A 24187-nucleotide genomic window follows, 5' to 3' on the forward strand; every position below is an offset into this window, starting at 1 on the left:
TCCAGGAGGTGGAGATTGCAGTAATCCGAGATCCAGCCTGGGTGACAGAGTGAGACTCAGTGTCAAAAAACAAAAAAGAAAAGAAAAAGCTGACTGGAGCCAAAGCAATGCTGTTCATGAGACCCCTGAGACTTAGGAAAGGACTGAAGTATGTGTTTACTATACTTTGGAAGGAAAAATACACATTTAACAGCAATAGATACTATTTGAATGTTATTGGAAGAAGGAACATGCTATTCTTAGGCATGCTAGTTATTTGCACATGAAATCAAATATGATAAAAGATGAGGATGTACCTCTATTTCTTAAGTATTTCCGTTATTGAAGAATCCTGGTGTTGTGGAACCTTTAAAGAGGTGGTCATTTAAAATCATTTCTCTTTACCATAGAGAAGCCTTTTACATACACACACACTCATGTAGGTATGTCACAGTGTCTTAGTGGTTGGATATCAGACTTACTTTGCAAATCTAGATTTCCTGGCACTGCTCTTAAAATAAGTTTGCTTTCCCCCAACACAGCCCACTCATGGCGTCTGCTGGATGCCTGAATGAAGTTAGATGCCACTAACACAGTAAATTGTGTCAGTCATACTGAGTACAGTCAGTCCCCAAGTTTTATATCCCTGACTCACTTATTCCTGCACTGAGCCTCTGAGGGAATAGAAGAGGGGTCCTTCGAGGTAAATGAACACACCCTTTACTTAGACTCCTACCTGAACCTGGGATCTGATCTGTTGCTCTTGTGAATCTGGCTGAATAGTATGAAAGTCATGGCTTTTGCTACTCCCTGGAGACAAGGAAGGTTTAAGCGAACGGCGAACCAGCCCTGTCTTCTGTTCTCTCAATCCACCTGGTCTAGCTGGTCCTCTGCATCATCCTCACAAAAGATGGGGACAGCTAAGAGCTGGTGAGCCCTTGACCAGAGTGTGCTAAGGCCACCCCTTCATGCTCCCATCCCCAAGCCTCTTTGGCTGCCAAAGAGCCAAGTAGGGCTCTTTGGCTGTCAAAGAATGAAAGTCCCAAAGGGAACTCAAAGCTCCATTTCACCACATCTGCCTCATGAAAGAAAAAACAATCACATCAGATAATAAAACCAAGAGTTGAAAGTGAATTACAATCTCCTTTGCCCCTCTACCAAAGCTTTGATGCCTTCAGGTACCTGGGTCATTTGGTGTATCTTTGAGGTTTCTATTTTGTCCTCAACGTGTGTTACTGCCTCCTCTTGAAGAGTTGAGCTTCTTCTAGAACAGAAATGTTTAACTCATTTCCAGCCTGGATCCCATGTAGGAATCTAACAGAAACCATGAACTCTTTCCTGCAAAAAAAAAAAAAGCAGACAGACAGACAGACAGACACACACACATACACACACACAAACACACACACACATTTTTAATGCACTTCTAGAGGTTTCACAGTTTCCCTGAAAACCACCCATGAACATTCTGTCATAATACTCACCTTATAGTCAGGGTGTTTGTGTTAAGAGTCTTGATCAAGCCACTGAACAAATTGTAATTGGATAAATCATTTAATCTCTCATGATTTTATTTCTGGTCTCTGTCAAACATACAGGGATGGCCTTTTCCTCTTTTATGTCTGGCCATATAATTATTTCCTCCTCCTCGTCCTCTTTCTTCTTTCCTCTTCTTGTTCTTTTCTTTTCTGTCGAAAAGGTTACTGCTTTGAAATAAGAAACAGAGAGATTAGAAATTTATTCTTTAAACAACTACTTTGGAGAAAATGGGTTAGAACTGGTTGCAGTGGCCCATGCCCTTCACTAATGCTGGAGGAGAATGTGACGGACAGATGGATGATTTTGGGTGGTGGCTGGCGGCAGATAATTCTCAGCAGGCATAAACTCACCAGCAATCTCTCCTCAGAAAATCACCCGATGTTAGTTATAAACACAGGGCTGGGTTCTCTTGATTTTTTCCATCGTAGCGACAAGGAGACCAAGCAATTTACATCATTTTAATTTATTTAAGGGCCCCAGGGGAAGGAGTTGGTCTCGCTGACTGTACTGCAGGATGGCGTAACGGCCAAGCCCCTCCAGCAGGTGGCTGTGATCTGTATTGACTTGGTAATAATCTGCTGCGTGCAGCTGGCTGGAATAGATTAGAATGGCGAGCTTGGACTGATTAATCAAGGAGAGAGACATGCACCACCCTATCGGAGCGTCCTTTGGGACCGCCAGAGTCACATCTGTCATCCTGATTCCGTTGTGCCCAGGGCTGCTTTACTTGCAGATTAGTTGACGTTTCCAAGGTGGCGTTTGACACAGCTGGAGAGACCATAACCCACTGCTACAGACCTGCATTTCTCCATAAAGCACCTGACTGATTTACCTATTCCAAGAGTCTGGAATTTGTGTTCTCTTAACCAATGTTGCCACAGAAAAGAATGTGAATGAATGAGCTGGGTCCTCCTGCCTGGAGTTTATCTGGCTTGAGTATTGGCGTGTACAGAGAAATTAGCTCACATTTTAAAAATGCAAATTCTCACAGTACTCATGGACTCTGTGTTGATGAAGCCCATGAAAATTGACCAGTCAGCTAGCCAGATAGCAAAAAAGATTATGAAGAGACTCAAATCTAGAAAAAAGAATAGAATAATAATCCACAGAGTACAAATCCAATATGTGAAGATACCACGTGAAAAGTTGCTGAAATTCACAAGTGGTAAGAGAAATGCAAATTAAAAGAGTCTGAAGATATCACCTTCTACCCATCAGACTGGCAACATAAGATCAAAAAGTGTTATAATATCTATTGCTGGCGAGGATTTGGACAAAAGAATGTATCTTCCTCATGCCGTTGCAGATGCAGTGTTACAGTCTTTTTGGAAAGTAATCAGGCCCCTGCTTATTCCAATTATAATTACCTATAAACTTTGACCCAGCAGCCCTGCTTTGGGGGTTTATTTCATACAAACATAATATATGAGAACACTTATTGCATGGTAGTGATGAAAAACTGAAAACAATGTTAATCTATCAGTAAAAAAAAACGACTGAAAAGAAGACTACATGTCACGGGTGAGATATATTGCAGCTGATAAAAAGGAGGACTTGGAACAGTACCAGTTAATTTGGAGATAATTCCACTTATTCATGAGAGAAAGGTAAACAGTCAGTAAAGTGTGTATAGTCTAATTCCATTTTTCTGTAAAGCAAATGACAGGTACCTTACATATGTCTCTGTGTGGGTGTGTATATGCCACTATATACTTACCTGTGCATGCGGGAAAAAAACTATGGATAGAATCACATTTGTTATAAAAATGCTCTAAAAAGCTTATTTGGTATAATCATATTAATGGATTTATGCAAAGGTTCATCTATGTGTACACATATGAAAGTATTTATGCTAAAGTACTTACAGGTTTAAACATGTAACTTAAAAATGTATAAGAATGACAGGGACATGAAGAACATTCCTACTGCAAATGTCTCAAGGAAAACCACATTCAATAATAAAATACAATGAGCAACTTGAGTGTGAGCTCTCTGGAAAGCAGAGAGAAGTCAGGAAGCCCAGGAGGTTCTGGGACATTTGCTGACATATTCAAATCTGATCACATTACCTCCCTCAGTTGATAGCTTCATTGGCTCTTCATTATTCAAAAGAAAGAGTTCAGGTTTCTTAATATCACATATCACTTGGAATAAGTTGCTAGTCTTACTTTCCACCCTCATCTCCCAACATACCATATTTCTCACTGTTCCCTGGACAGATTTTAATCTCATAACTCTTCCCTCCTTCCCAACATGAAAAAACCCTGTGACCCTCAAAAGTCATATGAAATGCCCCCATCTCTACGAAGTTACCCATGGGTTCCAGGCCTTATACTACCTTCACCTTAAACGCTGCTAATGTTTTAGAGTCTCTCTAGTCTTTTAAGGGATAAGTCCATGAACAGTAGATATGCACTGCACAGATCCACTTACATGCAGCTTTTTTTTCAACCAAACACAGGTGGAAAATATCCAGTTGGAGGAATGTGAAATCTGCATATGCAGATGGCCGACTTCTCCTGTACATGGGTTCTGCAGGGCCTAGTGCAGAACTTGGTATGTGCAGATTTGAGCACACAAGGACAGTCCCAGAACCAGTACCCCACGTATACGAACAGATGACTGCAATACATTTTTAATGCTTTGGAACAATATATAGACCAATAGTGATAAACACTGTTAATCTTTTGTCTGGTATCTTTTTTTATTAACCCATACATAGGCTTCTCAGAAAATGGGATCCTGTTCTAAGACCCCCAGTGATATATGAAACCTTGGATAGTATAATATGTACAAATTAGTTTTTCCTTCTATGCAATTTCACAGATAGAATATTTGTTCTTGCTGTAGAACAAATATTACATCTTACAACCTCAGTTCACAATCTTTTTCTTTCTTTACGAAGTAGAGAACTTTTACCTTTTCACTTAAAGGAAGCACTTACGGCTTCTCTTTGACGTATCTGAATTGCCAGCATCACTATTCTCGCACTTTGTGGCCATTATTAAGTACAATAAGAGTGCGTTGAAAACAAACTCTGTGATACCTTGACAGCAAATCTGATAACCTACACCACTGCTAAGTGACTAACGGGCATGCGCTGTGGACAGTGTGGTTACACTGGACAAAGGGATGATTCACTTCCTGGGTAAGAGGAGGCAGCATGGCCGAGATGTCATTTTGCTACTCAGAATAGCTAGCAGTTTATAGCTTAGGAATTGTTTATATCTGGAATTTTCCATTTGATATGGACTGACATTGACTTTGAGTAACTGAAACCACCAAAATAAAAACTCTGGTTAAGGGAAGACTACTGTATCTTTGTAATTTTTTTCACTCAATTACATACATTGAACATATTTCTTTGCATCAGATATTTCTTTACAGCATAATATTTAATGACTATATAGTATTCCACTGTAGAGGTAAATTAACTCTATGTAAAACATAAAATGATAAAATTACTCCACTAACCTTTTATTGTTGAATTTTTAACAATCACTGGTTGTTCCTGATTATTATTAAAATACATAATAGTGTGGCTATTGTTGCCTTTAAATGTTTGTACACATCTTTATTTCCTTTCTTAGGATAAGTAAGTAGAAGTGGAAGTCCTAGAACAACAGCCTGATTATTATAATATTTTTAATATTTACATACAAGAAGGTTAATTTACCACATCCTTGCATAAGCTTTTGCCAATAGTTCACACTTTTATTTTTTATAGTGGAATTTTTTGTTTTTTTCTTTGAGACAGGATCTCACTCTGTTGCCCAGGCTGGAGTGCAGTGGATGATCTCAGCTCACTGTAACCTCCACCTCCCGGGTTCAAGCCCTTCTTGTGCCTCAGCCTCCCCAGTAGCTGGGACTATAGGTGCAAAACAACACATCTAGTCAATCTTTGCCATTTTTTCATAGAGACAGTTTTGCCATGTTGGCTAGGCTGCTCTCGAACTCCTGGCCTCAAGTGATCCACCTACCGTGGCCTCTCAAAGTGGTGGGATTACAGGTGTGAGTCACCACGCCCGGCTACAGCAGAATTTTAATTTATTGGAATTTTTTTGGGCTCATGATGTGTCTGAGAGAGGCCCCAGTCAACTTTTTAAAAGCTACCACATCTTAAAAGATTATTCATTCATTCAACAAATACTTACAAATGGTCCTCTTTGTGAAAGGATCTGTTCTAAGAGCTAGGGAAATAGAAAACTAAAACTCCATTGTATTAGTCGTTTTTACACTGCTATAAAGATACTACCCAAGACTGGGTAATTTATAAACAAAAGAGGTTTAATTGACCCATGGTTTCGCATGGCTGGGGAGGCCGTGGGAAACTTACAATCATGGCAGAAGGCAAAGGGGGACCAGGCACCTCTTCACAAGGTGGCAGGAGAGAAAACAAGCAAGAGAGGAGTTACCAAATGTGTATAACCATCAGATCTTGTGAGAACTCACTCACTATCGTGAAAACAGCATGGGAGAAATCACTCCCAAGATTGAATCCCCTCCTTCCTTCGACACATGGGGATTACAACTCAAGATGAGATTTGGGTGGGATTACAGAGCCAAACCATACTATCCACCTTTATATAACTTGCGTTTAAATGGAAGAAGATAAGCAAATGAATAAAAACAAATAATTATGTGGTCAGGCACAGTGGCTCACACCAGTAATCCCAGCACTTTGGGAGGCCAAGGCAGACAGATCACTTGAGCTCAGGAGTTTGAGACCAGCCTGGGCAACATGGCAAAACTCTGTTTCTACAAATAAAAAAAATACAGAAACTAACCAGGTGTTGTGGCATGTGCCTGTCGTCTTGGCTACTTGGGAGACTGAGGTAGAAAGGTTACCTGAGCCCGGGAGGTTGAGGCTGCAGTGTGCTATGATTGCTCACTGTCCAGCTTGGGCAACAGAGCAAAAGTCTGTCTCCAAACAAACAAACCAAAAACTAATTACATGAGATGGTGATCACTACTATGAGAAAAAGCAGAAAAGCGAGATGGGGTGGCAGAGTGGGGGAAGGACATCTTGGGTGTGCTTCAAAGAAAGGGCCAAAGAAAGGGGGAGCTCAGTGTGAATTTTAGGGTTAAAGAAGTTTAGGCAGAAAAAAATGCAAAAGCACAGTCCCTGGGGCAGGAGTGACTTGGAGGTCTGTGTGACTGAAGCGGAGTGCCCAGAGGTCGACAGGAAACCATGGGCTACAGTCAGACACCGAGGAGTAGAATCTGACTCTGATGCTTTATTTGATCTTTTTTTTTTTTCTGAGTTGCTGAACAAATAACAGTATTTCTTTTTTTCAAAGAATGTAAACATGAGAAAAGGTAGTTTCTGGGAAAAGATGTTCTACTGTGATGTTTTCCTAATCTGTTTGTTTCAATCCTTGTTTCTTTCAGCCCTTGTTTAGTTCTGTAGCTGTCTTCCCTCTTGGGATATGGCTTAAGACAACAACCTTCAAACTCGACACTCAGGAAAGATGTAGCAGAGGCACCTCTGTTAACAAAGCAGACCCAGAAGGCCTGTGCTGGGAGAGAAAAGTGCCAGCTGTCAGCCTGCTGCCAAGTCTCCAACTCATTGAGGGGAAAGGCTCTGGGACCACGGTGGTCACTGGTTCCATGCATAGCACAGATCAGACCCTGTCTGCCATCCTGAGCAGAGCCTGGTGTCTGGTGCTTCCTGCCTGCTGCCCCTGCCCACAACTTTGTGACCACAAACACCCAGAACATCAGCCCGCATCACAGCTTTTGAGCTTCTCTGCAAAGCCATGATAGAGATCCAGTGAGATTCGCTGCCCACATTCCTCCAAATCCACGTTGCCTCCCTGATGCCCTCGTGAAGTAGGAGACCTGCCAGGCTTATTTTCTACTCCAGATAGGATGAAGTGAAGAAACTGATGGGAACCAGCAGATGGTGAGGAAAGCAATCCCTAGCTGCACTCATTTCTCATTAGCGTAAGACACTCCCACCAGCGCCATGACAGTTTACAAATGCTGTGGCAACGACTGGGAAGTTACCACCCCTTTCTGTGGCAATGACCCAGAAGTTACCACCCTTTTCCTAGAAAGTTCTAAATAAACTTCCCCTCAATTTACATTAACCCGCCCCTTTATTTGCATGCAATTGAAAGTGGGCATAAATATAATTACTCTGCCTGTATGACCTATGAGTTAACCCTGCTCTGCAAGGAGCAGGACCATTCAATAGAAGATTACTGAAGGCAGGCCTAGTGGCTCCCTCCTGTAATCCCAGCACTTCGGGAGGCTGAGCAGGGTCAATCACTTGAGGTCAGGAGTTTGAGACAGGCCTGGACAACATGGTGAAACCCCATCTTGTAAAAATACAAAAATTAACTGGGTGTGGTGGTGCATGCCTGTAATCCCAGTTACTCAGGAGGTTGAGGTCAGAGGATCACTTGAACCTGGGAGGCGGAGGAGATCATGCCACTGTGCCCCAGCCTACGTGATGGAGCAAGATTGTTTAAGAAAAAAAAAAAAAAAAAGGATTGCTGTCTAACACTCATGGCTTATCCTTGAGTTCTTTCCTGGGCAAAGCCAAGAACCCTCCCTGACTAAGCCACAGTTCGGGGGCTACTCTATCCTGCATCACTTGCAGGCCTCCTTTACTGGATAAATATGAGCTCATATCTAAATGAGCTGCTAGCTAAATCTGTGCTGCCAGCCCCTGGGATGGTTACCTGGTTGAAGCCCTCAGTGCTCACCAGATCACACTGGCTCTTCCTCCTAATTCCAAGCCATCCACTTCACTCCCTCGCCCTTGCCACAAATCTTGCTCCACCCAGGCATTGCCATCCTTGGCAATATGACCAAGTGGCCTCCAGCTAATCTGCTCAATCCATTCTCTGCAAGGCAGCCAGGGGATCTTTCTGAAAGGCAAATCTGATCATATCACCCTTCTACATCACTTAGGATAAAATCCAAAATTCTTCATGTGGTTGGCAAGGGCCTGTGTGATTTTTTTCTCACCTGCTTCTTAACTTAATATGCCTGACTTTTCTTCCTGGTTTTCTAAGCTCCAGCAGTTTTGTCTTTTTCTTCTCTTTTCTTTTTTAGCTGTCAGACATGCCAAGTTCCTTCCCACCTCCCAGGTTTCATATGCATATCCTCCACCCAAAACACGCTTCCTGCTGCCCACCTCTGCTCCATAACTCCCACACAGATGTGTGGTCTCAATCAACATGGCTTTTCCCTAGAAACACCTCCCTCAAACTTGCATCAGTTAGATACCCCTATATAGCTTCCTGGCACCCTGTGCTTTTATGATACTTAGCAAAATGGTCATTGGGTTATTGTGCATCTGGTTATTTACATCTACATCACAAATTCCATGAGTGCAAAGACTCCCTCATTCTTTCCTTCCACCATGTGTTCCTAACACTTAGCACAATGCCTGGCACATAGTAAGTTGTCAATAAATATTTGCAAAGTGGCTTCAGGGGCTGAAAATCTGTAGGTGGGGTGAATGAATGCACAAAACTACCTACCTTAAATTTACCCCTAACATGAACACACAGTCAAGGCCCTCTCCAAAACTGAAAGACAATTTTAATGAGTTTAAAAAATATTAAACTGTGTCTGAAGTTGAATTTTCTCTTAGTGTATTTTTCTCTGCAGCAAAATAAAGGGCATTGAAAAAAGTATAGCTTTTCCACAATGTAGATATAATTCTCTAAATGATTAAAAAAAAAGAAAGTATAGCTATAGACTTAGAAGGCAATATTTTATTGTGCGATATTATTTATATAGTGCTCTAAATCAGACATTTTACCCTTTAAGACCATTTGCAAAGGTTGCAAACATCTAATGGAAGTTTGAAATACTGGCATTTGTTTCATTAGTCACTTAAAACATTCTAGTCAGCCTAAATGCCAGTTGCTTTGTCCAATAAACAAGAAAGTAATGTCTCTTCTTACTGAAAATCAAGGCTACAAATTTTAAAATTATTTCACAGTGTGTGGACAGCCAAGTTATGCTGCAGATATATGACTATGAAGACACAGGGTGCCTTAAACTAATTCTCAAAACAAAGCACATTAAATTAGTTCTGGATCTTTCTTCTTCTGTTTTGCTCCTGGCTCTTATTTCAAGCCTTAAAAGGCATTATCCCACACTGCTTGGATATTATGAAACCACTCCGTGAAACTGCAGGCCTTCTTTATGGTGGATGAGCTCAGTGGAAGGTAAGTAGATTTACTTTGCATTTAAGTAAATAACATGCCAAGTGGTGTATTAGTTCGTTTTCACACTGCTGATAAAGACATAGCCAAGACTGGGAAGAAAAAGAGTTTTAATGGACTTACAGTTCCACATGGCTGGGGAGGCCTCACAATCATGGCGGAGGGAAAGGAGGAGCAAGTCACATCTTACATGGATGATAGCAGGAAAAGAAAGAGCTTGCACAAGGAAACTCTTCTTTAAGAAAAAATCAGATCTCATGAGACTATAAGGAGAACAGCAGAGGAAAGACCTGCCCCAATAATTCAATTACCTCCCATGGGTCCCTCCCACAAACGTGGGAATTCAGGAAATGATTTGGGTGAGGACATAGACAAACCATATCAAGTGGCCTTCTGTAAATCAAAATGTGATTCCTCCAGTGACTCTGATCTTTTTCCAAAAATGAATAGGTTTAATGAGCTTTCAGTCAGACAACTGCTAAACTCTCAAATATAGCAACTATTCTAGTCCTTACCTTAGTGTGTCTGCATTCTCCCCTTTCTTTCACTGTAATTTTGTATTTTTGCCTTTATTAACTGTTGTATTTATATCTTTGACTTAAAAATTATTAAGGTCTTTTTTTTGGAAAAAAATTTAAAATAATCAATGTACTATATTAAAATTTTTATATTATTATTACTTTTTTATTTTGGGGGGACAGGGTCTCACTCTATTGCCCAGGCTAGAGTGCAATAGTGCAACATAATCTTTGCTTTGGAGTGAGCCAGCAAACTGAAAAAAACATGTAATGGAATCCTTCTGGGAAAGAATCAAGTATGTATTAAAAAGCCTCAACTATAAAAGACATGTTAATAGGAAGAGTAAAAGAAGCCTCAGAAGAAAATACAATAAATGAAGAGGAGGCCAGGCATGGTGGCTCACACATGTAATCCCAGCACTTTGGGAGGCCAAAGCAGGAGGATCAGTGAGCCCATGAGTTTGAGACCAGCCTCGGTAACATGCAAAACTCCATCTTCATAAAAAACACAAGAATTAGTCAGGCATGGTGGTGTATGCCTGTAGTGCCAGCTATTTGAGAGGCTGAGGCGGGAGAATCACTTGAGCCCAGGAACTCAAGGCTGCAGTGAGCCATGATCATTCCACTGTACTCCAGCCTGGGTGACAGGGCAAGACCCTGCCTTAAATAAACAAATGCATTGATAGACAAATAAATAAATGAATAAAGGGGGAAAATGTTTAAAGAAATAAAGATTGAGAATGTTTTGTTATAAAGGAAGATCACAGAATGTGAAAGTAAGAGAACAGATAAGAAAAACCCACACTTTACAAAATTGAAGACCATCAAAGTAAAAGAAGTGCATCCTGAGAAAAAGAAACAAAAATCAAATTGTTAGAATTTTCACCAATGATATTGGATGACACTAGGCTAGTACTTTTTAACATGCTAAAGGAAAAAGTAAAATTGAACCTACAACTATTAAGTGCAATAAAAACATTCTCAAGTATACAATTGCCTCAGAAGGATGAACACAGAGACTGTCTTTGAAATCACTCCTGGAGGAAATATTCCAGGAAACAAGAATGCACCCAGGAGGCACAAAGAAATCTACTGTACAGAGGAAGTAAAGATGAGTAAATAAGCAAAGACTATTTGTGGTTTTCTAAATGAGTATTGGCATACCAGAGGAAGGCCAAGGTAGAATAATTTGGATAAGAATTGAAAATGACTAGCATGACGGGAATCAGCAATGTCGCATTTCTATACTTTTGAAATACTTTTGCATTTTTCGTCATGATGCCAGGTTCGTGGTTCCCAAAACTTGAGTGGATTAGATTGACTTGAAAGTGAGAATTCAGTGGACAGGTGGATGGGACAAAAGGGAAGAACAATGTGGGCTGGTGGCTGTAATTTAGCTTTAAAATCCATAACATTTTGATAATTTGTAGATTTGTAAATCTAGAGAATAACCTTACACTTTTGCAAAAAAAAAAAACCATCATGTCAGGGGCCACGATAGCTGGAATTGACATCAGCTATAGATGTCGACTTACTTTCTCCCTTATCTAAATTCTGAGCATAGCAAGTGCTGAGGAAACCTCACAGTATTTCATCTTAACCCATTAGTATAAAGATTTGCATTGTAGAGTTATCAATTTCCTCCGTGAGGATCATTCCTTAAATCACTGTAAGCTATCACTACACCTGTTAATCAGATTTAATCAGATTTCAAACACAACACATCAGTCCTAAGGTGAAATGTCACATAGGCAGGGTCATCATAATGTGGCTTCTTCCTTCATTTTTTAATTTTACAAGATAGGGGTACCATTGGACATTTTTCTTCAAGCCAGAATAATAATACGTTTGTGCTATGTACTTATAATAAGCTTTCTGATGCCACAGAGAAATGCAAAAATGCAGTTTTAGTCCACAGTACTGAAACAGAATATTTACATTGTCAATATGTGAGTTCATTTTTTAACTTTCAAAATATTTTGAGGTTCAACCCCACACTTAAATTCTATTAGCTATCATTTTAGACTAGTTTATTACCTAAAAAAGTAACCCATACTTAATGCAGAATACCTAGAAACTACAAGAGCAGAAAAAGGCAAAAGTTAATGCTAACCATTCAACATTTTTCTTCATTCCCTTGAATTTTTCATTAGCGCTGTCATTGAAAGCAATATTAAGTAGTATACAAAATAGAGCTAAGAGTCAGATTCTCTTTGGCAAGGTTCCAGCCCAACACCTACTTTCGGGATCTTGGATGTGCCATCTGACTTCTCTAAGTCTTGGAGAGTTTATCTTTCAGAGGGTAATGATTATAATGTTACTTGCCTCATTAAATTGATGTGTGGATGAAGTGAGAAGAGGCAGTGAAGCATTTAACTTCTGGTGCTCAGAAAATGTTCAGTTAATGCTTAATAACATTAATACAATTATTACTTAGAATCTTGATGTAAGAATTCCTGGTGATTGTGCCTCATAGCCCAAATTTCTCCTGAATCTTCTCACTAAATCTAAGTCAGTGATTATGACCAAGTTTGTAGTAAAAGACATTGTTGACATTAAAAGTATTATTTTTTTGTTTTCTATTTCAAAGTAGAAATTTCTATATATCAACTTTGAAGACTACCAGAGTAGAGGTACCTGAAACTGCATTTTAGGTCATTTAAGTAGAATATTCTTTCTTTTTTTAAAAAAAAAATTGAGATGTGATTAATACACAATGAAAAGTACAGGTTTTAGGTGTAGAGTCATTCATAGTTTTGACAATTGTGTGTATCCAAGTAACAAGATATAGAATACTTCCATCCCCCATAAAAAAAAAACTTCCATCCCCCATAAAAAAATTCCCTCGTATTTCTTTCAGTCTAGTGTACACTGCTGAGGATTCATTGTGCAAGTGTCAACCACTGCCTGTGTTCGATCTATATGTCTTAGTTTTGTCTACATTTGGATTTCTCATATACATGGCTTTAGATAGTATATACTCTTTTGAGATTTACCAAATCTCAAAATTAGATGTATCATCCATGATACTTTCAATTATTAGAGGTTTAGCTCGCAGAGGGAAGAGGGTCAAAAATGCACACGACATAGATTGGAAAGACCTGAGTTGAAATTCTGACTCTCTTTGTTGCTCAGCTTGAACAAATGATGTTATCTCAGTACTGGCTATTCGGACAAATCGCTCTAAACCTTAAGTTTCTTCACTTAAAAGGAAATACTCATTTCATAAGGTTGTTGTCAAAATTAAGATAAAATGAGTGAAAACAAGGTACTAGACATACAACAGTTGTTCTGAAAAACCTTTGTTCAATATGAATACAGCAGGCCAAAGATATTGACTAATTACATCTCCTTAACGACCAACCACAGCAGAGATAACACAGAAACTGGTTTTCTCCATAAATAAGGTTTATAACATAAACCTTATTTTCTCCCCTGGAATATGGTCTTGAGGTTTTAAAGAGATTATGCATAAGAATATATAATCTCAGAATTAAGACAAACAACCAACCAATTAAGCAGATAAAACCAGAGGCAAAGCTCGGGCTGGGATTCCTGTGTGTTTCATTGTGGGAATCCTGACCATTTCCATTTGTTTTTCCTCAGGAAGGACGGAATTAATTTTAGAGTTTTAAAGATTAATTAATTCCTGTTACATTAAAATATCATGGTGTTCTTCGGCAAGATGTTATGACTCAAACAAAAATCTTTTTCAAGAGAATAAAGCAGAACCAGTGTATCTAATGGTGTTAAAACAAACTATACACAAAGAAACATCATTTTTCTGCATGCTTCAATCAACTAACAGAAATTCTTATACACATCAATTATTTTACAGTGCGGGGAATTAAATAATTTAACAATCATTTCTCATTATTTGTGCTGTTCTTTAAGAAATATGGGGCTTATCCTGGAAGACTCCATCTCCACAAAAAATTAGATAAGCATGAGGGCGCATGCCTGTAGACCCAGCTACTCAGGAGGCTAAAGGGATCACTTGAACCCAGGAGGCAAAGTTTGCAGTGAGCTGAGATCACACCACTGCACTCCAACGTGCATGACAGAGTGAGACTCTGTCTCAAAAAAAAAAAATGGGGGTTTTGAACCACTGTAAAAGCTACTTTGGGAATGAATGCATTGAACATTTAGACACCTTGGTGTATATGGAGATTTTGTTTTATCATCTGGTTTGCTGTAACAGCTGCAGGTACCATTTATCTGAGACATTTCTCCATCAATTATGCGTGGACTAGGCAGCTTTTAGTGAAAAATAAAATCGCCTTTCTTCTTGTGGAGAATTTTACATGAACAGAAACAGATAATACAAATCAGCTGCTTTCCCAATATTTCCAAATAGTGTTGACCTTATAGAAATCTAATGATAACTTACCTTTGAAACCATAATGAGCCTTTTAGGAGGCTGTAGCATAGATAAAGACATGAAAGTAATTTCTCTCAAATAAGATGGGCAAAGTTAAGGAAAATAAATATGCCCATGATTAAAATAATACTTTCATCTCTTCAGTTTTTAGATTTCACATATATTTTTCATTTATCTATAAAATACTTCTATAATATAGGTAGAGTTTAAATTGTGGCTTACACTATATGAAGAAACTTGGACTAAGAGTTTTGGGATGACTAATATTAGAAGAAATGATTATTTTTCTCAGATGTTACCACTACCTCAAATTTGTATGGCACCTTATTGTGTATGAAACACTTAGACAGATGTTGCCAGCTAAGGCAGAAACTCAAACTAGTCTCATCCAAAAATAAGGGAATTCATTGATTCCCATAACTAGAAAAACCAGATGACAGAATCTAGACTGAATCCGACTCCATGTAGCCTTGGTATTTTGCTTCTTTTATTTGGCTTAGCCCCCCTGCTCTGGGTTCTCATTTCCTCCCTTCTTTGCAGATGGGCTTCCTCCATATGGCTGGAAAGGTATCATTTCCCTCCAGTACACAGATTGCAAAAACCAGGGCAATCTTCCTCATGTGCTTCAGCTGAAAACTCCCGAGGCCCAGTTTGGGTCACATGACAATTCTAGAAACGTTTTCTGAGACTTAAGGTGTAGGAAGTGCCAACTGGCTCATGTAGGCCCAACTGTCCCAATGTGCTAGTGGAGGACAGCGTACATCACTGGCCACATGCGTTGGAAGAAGATAATAATCTCAAGAAAATATTAAGCGTTGGCTGGGCATGGCGGCTCACACCTACAATCCCAGCAATTTGGAAGGTTGAGGCAGGTGGATCACTTGAGGTCAGGAGCTCAAGACCAGCCTGGCCAATATGGTGAAACCGTGCCTCTACTAAAAATGCAAAAATTAGCTGGGCATGGTGACACATGCCTGTAGTCCCAGCTATTCTGAAGGCTGAGGCAGGAGAATCACTTGAACCTGAGAAGCAGAGGTTGCCATGAGCCGAGATTGTGCCACTGCACTCCAGCCTGGGCAACAGACTGAGTAAGACTCTACCTCAAAAAAAAAAAAAAAGAAAGAAAGAAAGAAAAAAGAAAATATTAAGGGTTACGTTGGCAAATAATAAAGATTTTCTGTATATTAACACAGAAATAAAGACTGCTCAATGGGCCAGGTTAGAACATCTAGAAATAGATGCATGTATAAATCAAGATTTATTATACAATTTTTCTGGAAATTCAGGTAAGTGGGAGAAAGGATGAACTATTTAATAGGAAACGTGAAAACTGCATTGATGCTGTAAAAGCCTTAACCTGTGGGATCCAACACTATCTCTGCATAGATAGTGTCAGAATTGAGTTACATGTTAGGACGTCGAGCCTGGAGTCTGCTGGAGAATTAATTGTTCCATATGTGGAGAAAACCACACGCATCTAGTCACAGAGCAGTCTTGTATTGAATGTTGAGAGAAAGAAGAAAAAATCAGCCAGTTTGTTTTGGTTTTTGCTTTGCCCCATCTCCTATACCAACCTTGTTCATTTTCAAGCCTGAAATTTTTAAACCTCAGTTTCTTTCTGTCCAAAATGGCACTCAATATACAGTATGAAAAAAATTAATACCACCTGCAAACATTAACTGTGGGCATTTCTTCTGTGGGTTGAAAAGTGAATTGTTTTCATTTGTTTCTCTGTTTTTTATACTCTATAACTCATGCATGTTAATTTTGAAACAATCACAAAAATGGAAGTGATCTTAAAAATCTATTAAAAATGCAAAGAACTCTGCAAAAGCAAGAGGCTATGGGAAAGAACCAACATGGAAAATTGTAGTTAACTCTGGAAGGTGATTTTTTTTTTTTAGTTGATCTCAGACATTTCCAACCCTTCCTGAGACTCCCCAGGAGGCCCTGAGTTAACATTGCTCTGTGCTAAAGCTTGCAAAGTGATAGAGCAGATGCCCTTTAGTGGGCAGAGCTCTGGCTGCCCACAGCTCTGCCTGTTCACTGAGGTCTAAGAATGGAAACCCCAAGGCTCGACCTGCTGTTTCATCAGCCTTTCCCGGTGGCTGCATCAACTGGAAGATGAATATTTTACTTTTCTTTTTGTATTTTCAAATTAATTTATCTTCTAATCACCTTTTCCTTTCATCCTTGCCATCTGTTCCTCTTCCAAGGTAAGGCAGGAAATTCAAATATGAAGAAATGGGAACTATCGCCTTTTCTGGGAGGGGGATTCTGTTCCACCTTCTTTTGTGTTACACCAAGGATAACAAAGTGAGCGACGGGCTGGGCACACTGTCTCATAGCTGTAATCCCCGCATTTCAGGAGGCTGAGGTGCAACGATCTGTAGAGGTCAGGAATTCAAGACCAGCCAGAGCAACATAGCAAGACAAAAAATTAAAGAATTAGCCAGACATGCTGGCAGGTGCCTATAGTCCCAGCTACTCAGGAGGATGAGGTGAGAGGATCACTTGAACCCAGGAGTTCAAGATGACACTTCAGCCTCAGTGACACAGTGAGACCCTGTCTCAAAAAAAAAAAAAGGGCAGTGATTACTGAGAACTGCTTTTATTTTTTTTAATTGAAATATTGGACATGCCATTTGGTATGTTGTCTGAAACAGTGTGGTTGGGCCTCATGTTTAAACATAAGACTTGCCAGAAATAAAAAATGAATTATCTCAGCAGTCAAGTCAAGTCTCCTGTGCTTTCTGCCTGGCGGGCACATGCCTGATGTTCAGAATCCAGGCTGTACTGCCACAGAGGAGAGAGATTTTTGTCCATTTTCTCATTACTCCTGTAATGCAAAAAGAATCCAGATACTTTATGGCTTCCATTGTTTCCATACCAAGCAAGGAAAAGAATTTATCTTTCGTAGTTGTGATATTAAAATGTGTCTGTCAGCCTAATATTCCATCAGATAGATTTTCTTCTGTAAGATCATCTGCTTTCACTTATTGACAGAGGATTAATTTTAACCTAATCTTCTTGAAGGAAATCTTAAAAGTCATTCATAAAAAATACAAAGAAATATCTACGTGTATGGAGTATTTAGATGGCAACACACGAATAAAGAAAGAATTTCTTGTACTCTAAGTCTCTTTGTTTTCTTGTTGCTAAAGAAAATAAACAGGTTTAAGGCCAGTGTAAGCGCTATCTTATTACTTTAAAAATGTCCTTTTGGTTCTTATGATAAGAACCACAAGTTTTCACCCATTTCTTATTTTATGTTGAATTTCTCTTCACTGTTTCGGCCCACTGAAGTAGATGACAGCTTAAAGAAAACCAAAATAGATCCAAACAACATCCGGCAGCAACCTGAATCAAGTTTATTAGCATCTTTCTCTTTGCTAGCCTTGCCTTCTCTCTTGTCATCTATAAGTGGGCGAAAGGACCCTACAGGACAAACAGGCATTACCCCATGGTATGTATAAGAGTGATATGTATTCATACAGATGATCTACCACTCCCCACGGATGGGCTGAGAGTCTGGGTTAAAGGATTCTCCTAGCCTGACCTGTCAAGATTGCTTCATAGTTGATGACTTTTGGCCCCGATGACTCCACCAGCTCTCACTTCTCTGACACAAGAACAGCCTTCTAAAATATTATTTCTGACATAGTTTGACTTTTTAAAGGAATCATAAGACCTCAGGGTAAAGAGCACAAGCTTTGCAGTTAGACAAACATTACGAACTCGACTTTTGTTGAATGCAATGGAATGAACGAATGAACAAAGAGACTGGACTCAGAATTTCAGCTCTGCCACCTGCAGCTCTGGAAAGTTAGAATAATTACTTATCTCTCATGGCCTCCATTTTTATTAAACTGTTGGAGGATTAAATGGGATAAAAGTATATAAAGCATTTGATAAACTATATATAAATGTTCAATAATTGTCCCACTTTGAGATGATGGCCCTATTTCCTTCAGGCTTCATAAACACTGCAAGAAACAGTAGTCACTATGCCTTGCAATGTCAGCCAACATGCAGTAATTTCTTCCCTGGCCTTTTTCTTTCAGACTTCTGGCAAATGTTCTCAGGGGTGTGGCACTGTGATTGTTACAACATCAAAATGACACCAGTAAGGGGAAAACTTTTTCCTTCAGAACAAAAGGCAAGCTTCACTAAAGTTGAAGTTGCAGATCAACTTCAACAAAGGAGGGTTATTTGTTGTGTCCCACATGCAGAGAATAAAAAAGAAATCTAGGACTTGGAAAATGGGAAACATGTTAGTTCACCTTGTTTTGGCTTTGAAACTGTTGCTTATGGCATTTGCCTAGACTGCAACAAGCATCGCTTTTATTTACCTTGAAAAGAGGGTTGATTTGCCTCTAGAAAGATTATTTGCCTTAGAATGTCTGACCCCATTAAGCTCAAGAAAATCTGGAAATTCTACAGGAACCTGTTTTCCTCTGTGTGCTGCTCCCTTCCCCCATTTTGTGGCTTAGATAATCTGAGGCCATGGGCAAGACTGAACATTCGTTTGAAGTGTAACCCACTGGACAGCTCTATCCTATTTTGAATTCATAGCCTGTTGTACTGCAGCAAGCAGTAAGCTCATGTTTGGGAGAGGAAATGAACAAACACAAATAACCTGGCTTCCTTCTGAGCTGAAGAGTTGAACAAGGCAAGTAGCTCAGCCAGCTCAGCTTGAGTCTGCAGCAGCACAGGGACATGGCTTCCATCCTTCACATGGCAGAGTACTTATGAGACCGGAAAACCAATTAAATGATGTCTGCAGTACATAGGGAAAGAGAACATAGCAATCCATTTCTCAAAGATTGACAGTTCCACAGACTTAAAGAAATTTCTAAGAGAAGAAAGAAAGAAAGAAAGAGAAAGAAAGAAAGAAAGAAAGAAAGAAAGAAAGAAAGAAAGAAAGAAAGAAAGAAAGAAAGAAGAAAAGAAAAGGATGGAAAGGAAAGGCAGGACATGGTGGCTCACACCTGTAATCCCAGCACTTTGGGAAGCCAAGGTGAGCAGATCACTTGAGGTCAGGAGTTTGGCCAACTCCTGGGAAACAACCTGGCCAACATGGTGAAATCCTGTCTCTTCTAACAATACAAAAATTAGCTGGGTGGGGCGGTGAACGCCTGTAATCCCATCTACTTGGGAAGCTGAGGCACGAGAATCCCTTGAACCTGGGAGGGGGAGGTTGCAGTGATTTGAGATTATGACCCTGCATTCCAGCCTGGGCAATCGAGTGCGACTCTGTCTTAAAACAAAAGCAAAAATTGAAAACAACAACAACAAAAACCAATAAATCCATGCTAGAATTTTGCTGCCGAGTCTGAGGCTGGGGAGTATCTGTTCTGTTGGTTTTTTCTCAACATTTGTAATTTCCATGATATGTTAAGAAAGGCAACGCAACATAAATGGAGGCAGATATTTTAGAAGTCAAAATAGAATCATGCAGAGGTCACAAACTCAGATGTATACAGGGCCAAGCAGATGACCCAATTATATAATTATATGATTCAGAGTAAGTCTGTGCTTTTCTGCTGGCTTGTTTCACAATGGCACCTGAAGTCTTATTCTTTGACAAAAATCACATTCTGTTTGAATATACTCATAAAATATTTACTTCCACTAAATATGTATCCCGCATTCTGTTTGAAACTCGTGGCTATTATAGGTTCTCTTGAATTTTCTAACTTTTTGATAGAGCCATAGACATAATAGTGACATAATTTCTTCTTTTTATTTGTTAATTTTTTTTTTGAGATGCTGTTCTCGAACCCCTGGACTCCAGCAATTCTCCCACCTTGGCCTCCCAAAGTGTTGGGATTACAGACTTGAGCCACCGCCCTTGGCCTGCCTCTGGTTTTTGTTATAAGAAATACAGCAGCCCGAACCGGCTGCCAGACCGGGAGCACACCGCCCTAACTCGATCCTGCTCCTCTGGGTTGAAACCCGGGCGCTGCCAAGATGCCGGCTTACCACTCTTCTCTCATGGATCCTGACACTAAACTCATTGGAAACATGGCACTGTTACCTATCAGAAGTCAATTCAAAGGACCTGCCCCCAGAGAGACAAAAGATACAGATATTGTGGATGAAGCCATCTATTACTTCAAGGCCAATGTCTTCTTCAAGAACCATGAAATTAGGAATGAAGCTGATAGGACCTTGATATATATAACTATTTACATTTCTGAGTGTCTGAAGGATCTCAAAAAGTGCAATCCAAAAGCCAAGGTGAGAAAGAAATGTATACACTGGGAATCACTAATTTTCCCATTCCTGGAGAGTCTGGTTTTCCACTTAATGCAATTTATGCCAAACCTGCAAACAAACAGGAAGATGAAGTGATGAGAGCCTATTTACAACAGCTAAGGCAAGAGACTGGACTGAGACTTCATGAGAAAGTTTTTGACCCTCAGAATGATAAACCCAGCAAGTGATGGACTTGCTTCATGAAGAGACAGTTCACGAACAAGAGTCTTTCAGGACCTGGACAGTGAAGGGAGCTCAGGCAGCCACCCTCTCCAGATCCTTGGGCAGCATTTTCTGGCAAGATATACACAATCTCTTGCTTTTATTTCATAAAGTTTGATACAGAAGGAAGAAGAGCATGTCTTTACTTGAAAAACTCTTGATCGAGAATTTGGGTAGGAGAAAAGAAAATGGGTTATCAAGGGTGATATGAAATTTTCTGCAGTATTAAGCTGGCGCTTAATAAGAATAAGTAATAATAAAGAAATTGCTAACAAAAAAAGAAATACAGCAGCCCACGTGTTACAATGAATGGGAACTGATTGTAGTCAGTGTTAAGAAGACAATAAGGAGCGATGGACGCTGCAGCAACTGGCGGGGACGTGCCTTGTGCTACAGAATACATTGTGTTCCTCCCATTCCAAATCCATATATTGAAGCCCTAACTCCCAATGTGACTGTATTTGGAGATAGGTTAAACGAGTTCATAAAAGTGAGGCCTTACTCTGATAAGATTGTAACCTTATAAAACAAGACACTAGATAACTCATTCTCTCTCGGTCTCTCTCTCTGTCTCCCTTTCTATCTTTGAGAGGGCACAAAGGAGAGGTCATATGAGAACACAGCAAGGTGATGGCCACCTACAAGCCAAGATAAGAGGCTTCAGAATAAAACCTACCTTGCCAGAACCTTGACTTGGAATTTCTAGACTCCAAAACTGTGAGAAATAAATTTCTGTTGTTGAAGCCACCCAGCGTGTGATATTTTGTTACAGCAGCCTGAGCCGACTAACACAGCTTGTCAAAAGCGGGCGGCTCCTTCTCAGTCCCAGACATTAACAGGAAGAAATGAAAGCTCCAGGATTACTAGAATTTCACTGTTACCAGAAAGCAGAAACCCAAACCTCGATGTGAAAAATTTCCTGGATTGTTAATATTATTAACTAATAAAATTCAAACACTGCGAACATATGAAATGGTATCTATAAAGTTCTTCACTGCAACATTATTTGTAAAATTAAAACTAGAAATAGCCCGTGTGCATCAATCAAAGACTAGTTAAATAAATGCTGAAACATTCATAAATGAAATCTGAACTGTTGTATCCTTTATTAATACACATTTTGCAATGCCCCTTTTCAATGAAATTTATAAATAATGTAACTGTTGCCCAGACATAATTTTTAAAAATTAAGTGTCCCAACCATAATATAAAAATATAATTTATAATTAATTATAAAATGTTATTTTCATGTGTAAATGTTCAGACCCAACTGCGATGGATGATACAATAGCATAGCCCGGGAAACTATCCACAGAACCTCTGTGAATATAGCAGCTACACAGATCAATGCATACTGCGGCATCCAAGGAAGTTGAAAAGAAAGCTTAGTACTTTCCTCGCTCAATTTCTGTAACTGACAAATTCATTCACACGTATCCATAAAATATATTTTATCTTTAGGCTAACTAGAATCAAGGCTTGGATAATTATAAAAATTCCTAAGAAGGTCCAGTAGACCATTTAAAAACAGTTGTAGAGTATGTAGTTTTCTCTTAGCCTGGGAGAAAGCTTCCCTGGGTTGTATATTGCAGCATGTTGAAGGTCCCCAGTAAGTGCTGGTGCTACCCCCAATCTCCATGATAACCAAAAAGGTCTCCACAAATTTCCAACACACATTCTGGGCAAGGGGGCAGTTTTTCTTTATTGAGTCCTATAGGCTGAATGTTGGATGTTTGTGCTCCACCCCTCCCCCCAAATTCGTATGTTGAAGCCCTAATCCCCAATGTGATAGTATCTGGAGGTGGGGCCTTTGGGAGACAGTTAAGTCACAGGATAGAGCCTGTTATCAGTGTTCTAAGAAGAAACATGAGAGTTCTCTTCCTTTCTCTCTGCCATATGAAATTTAAACAAGAAGGTGGCCATTTGCAAACCAGGAAGAGAACCCTTACCAGACACTGAATCCCTAGACACCTTGACCTTGGACTTCTCAGTTTTGAGAACTGTGAAAAATAAGTTTGCTATTGAAACCACTCAGTTTTAAGTATTTTGTTATAGTAGCTTGAACTGACTAGGACATTGACAACCATGGGACTGGATTATTTCTCCTGTCTCTTTCCATTCTTTAAGGTGCACAGAAATGACTTCAATGTATAGGCAACTGAGGTACACATTTATAGTCACTCAGGGCTGCCTGCCTATGGAATAACGTCATTAGAGAAGCCAAGATCATGCGAGATTCCTGTTCTCTGAAGAAAAGACAGAACACGTCGGAAAGGGGATATAAAATCAGTCACGGAGGTGGCAGGTGTGAACCCAGGCCCTGCTGCTAATGGGAAAAGGCTGCCAGGTTGTCTTACAAAGTGTCTGCAGAAGCTCTGAGCTTGCCTGAGGCAGACAACACACACCTCCTGAGGATCAGCTACAGGATTCTGAGAGTAAAAAGTTAACGAGCCCAAAGCCTGTGAAGACCCTGATCGTGTTAGACTAAGGACACAGGCCAATGCCAAAGGGAACAAGAAAAATACTGGTTTAGGGTGGCGTGGGGAGTACCCCACTTTCATCAGCTTCTTTGTAAAAAAAAAAAAAAGCATCAATATAACTTCAAAATGTAAGGTTTAACAATGATTTCATTCTGCCTCTTTTGAGCAAGTATTTCTGTAATGGAGAGTCCCTAATTATCGGTTGCTTTCATGAAAACAACAGAAAGTTTTAGGTTTGATGACTGAGGCCACAACTGGATTAACCTGTCTTGAGATTACCGTTTGCATCTACCCATTTGTTTCATTGTGTGTGTAATGGTTAATGTGCTTTAAAAATACATCACCCAAATTCCGTGTTCCCTGCAGGGTGTTATTACGTGCATAATCTTCTCAGAACAAAGTTGACATTCCCTCTACCACCTGCTCATCCACTGCTTCTGTTTCTCCTCAGCAGACAGGGCAGCCCTCCTCCCTCTCTGAAGTTCATCCCAAATTTCTCATCAGCTTCTCTACTTGGAATCTATAAATGGAGTCACGACTCTGTGAAGTGGATGTAAGTGAAGGACCATCTTCAAAAGCCAGTTAAAAGTCCCGATACAGAGAGGTTATAAATAGAAG

General features: G+C 39.7%; 1 long non-coding RNA gene and 1 pseudogene across 1 annotated transcript in view; one reads left to right on the forward strand and one right to left on the reverse strand.

Annotated features, from left to right (window-relative positions):
- The window catches only part of LOC103787448 (uncharacterized), a 265763-nt gene that overhangs the window by 64992 nt on the left and 176584 nt on the right, over positions 1 to 24187 (reverse strand). The window contains exons 4-5 of the long non-coding RNA XR_004732653.3: positions 1464 to 1682; positions 1162 to 1317 (exon numbers count right to left, since the gene is read on the reverse strand). This is a non-coding gene — a long non-coding RNA (uncharacterized LOC103787448). The remainder of the gene's footprint in view (positions 1 to 1161; positions 1318 to 1463; positions 1683 to 24187) is intronic.
- On the forward strand, positions 20502 to 21271 carry LOC100405908 (actin-related protein 2/3 complex subunit 3 pseudogene; annotated as a pseudogene).

This window comes from Callithrix jacchus, chromosome 13 (assembly GCF_049354715.1).
Source record: "Callithrix jacchus isolate 240 chromosome 13, calJac240_pri, whole genome shotgun sequence".
NCBI classification, from domain to species: domain Eukaryota; kingdom Metazoa; phylum Chordata; class Mammalia; order Primates; family Cebidae; genus Callithrix; species Callithrix jacchus.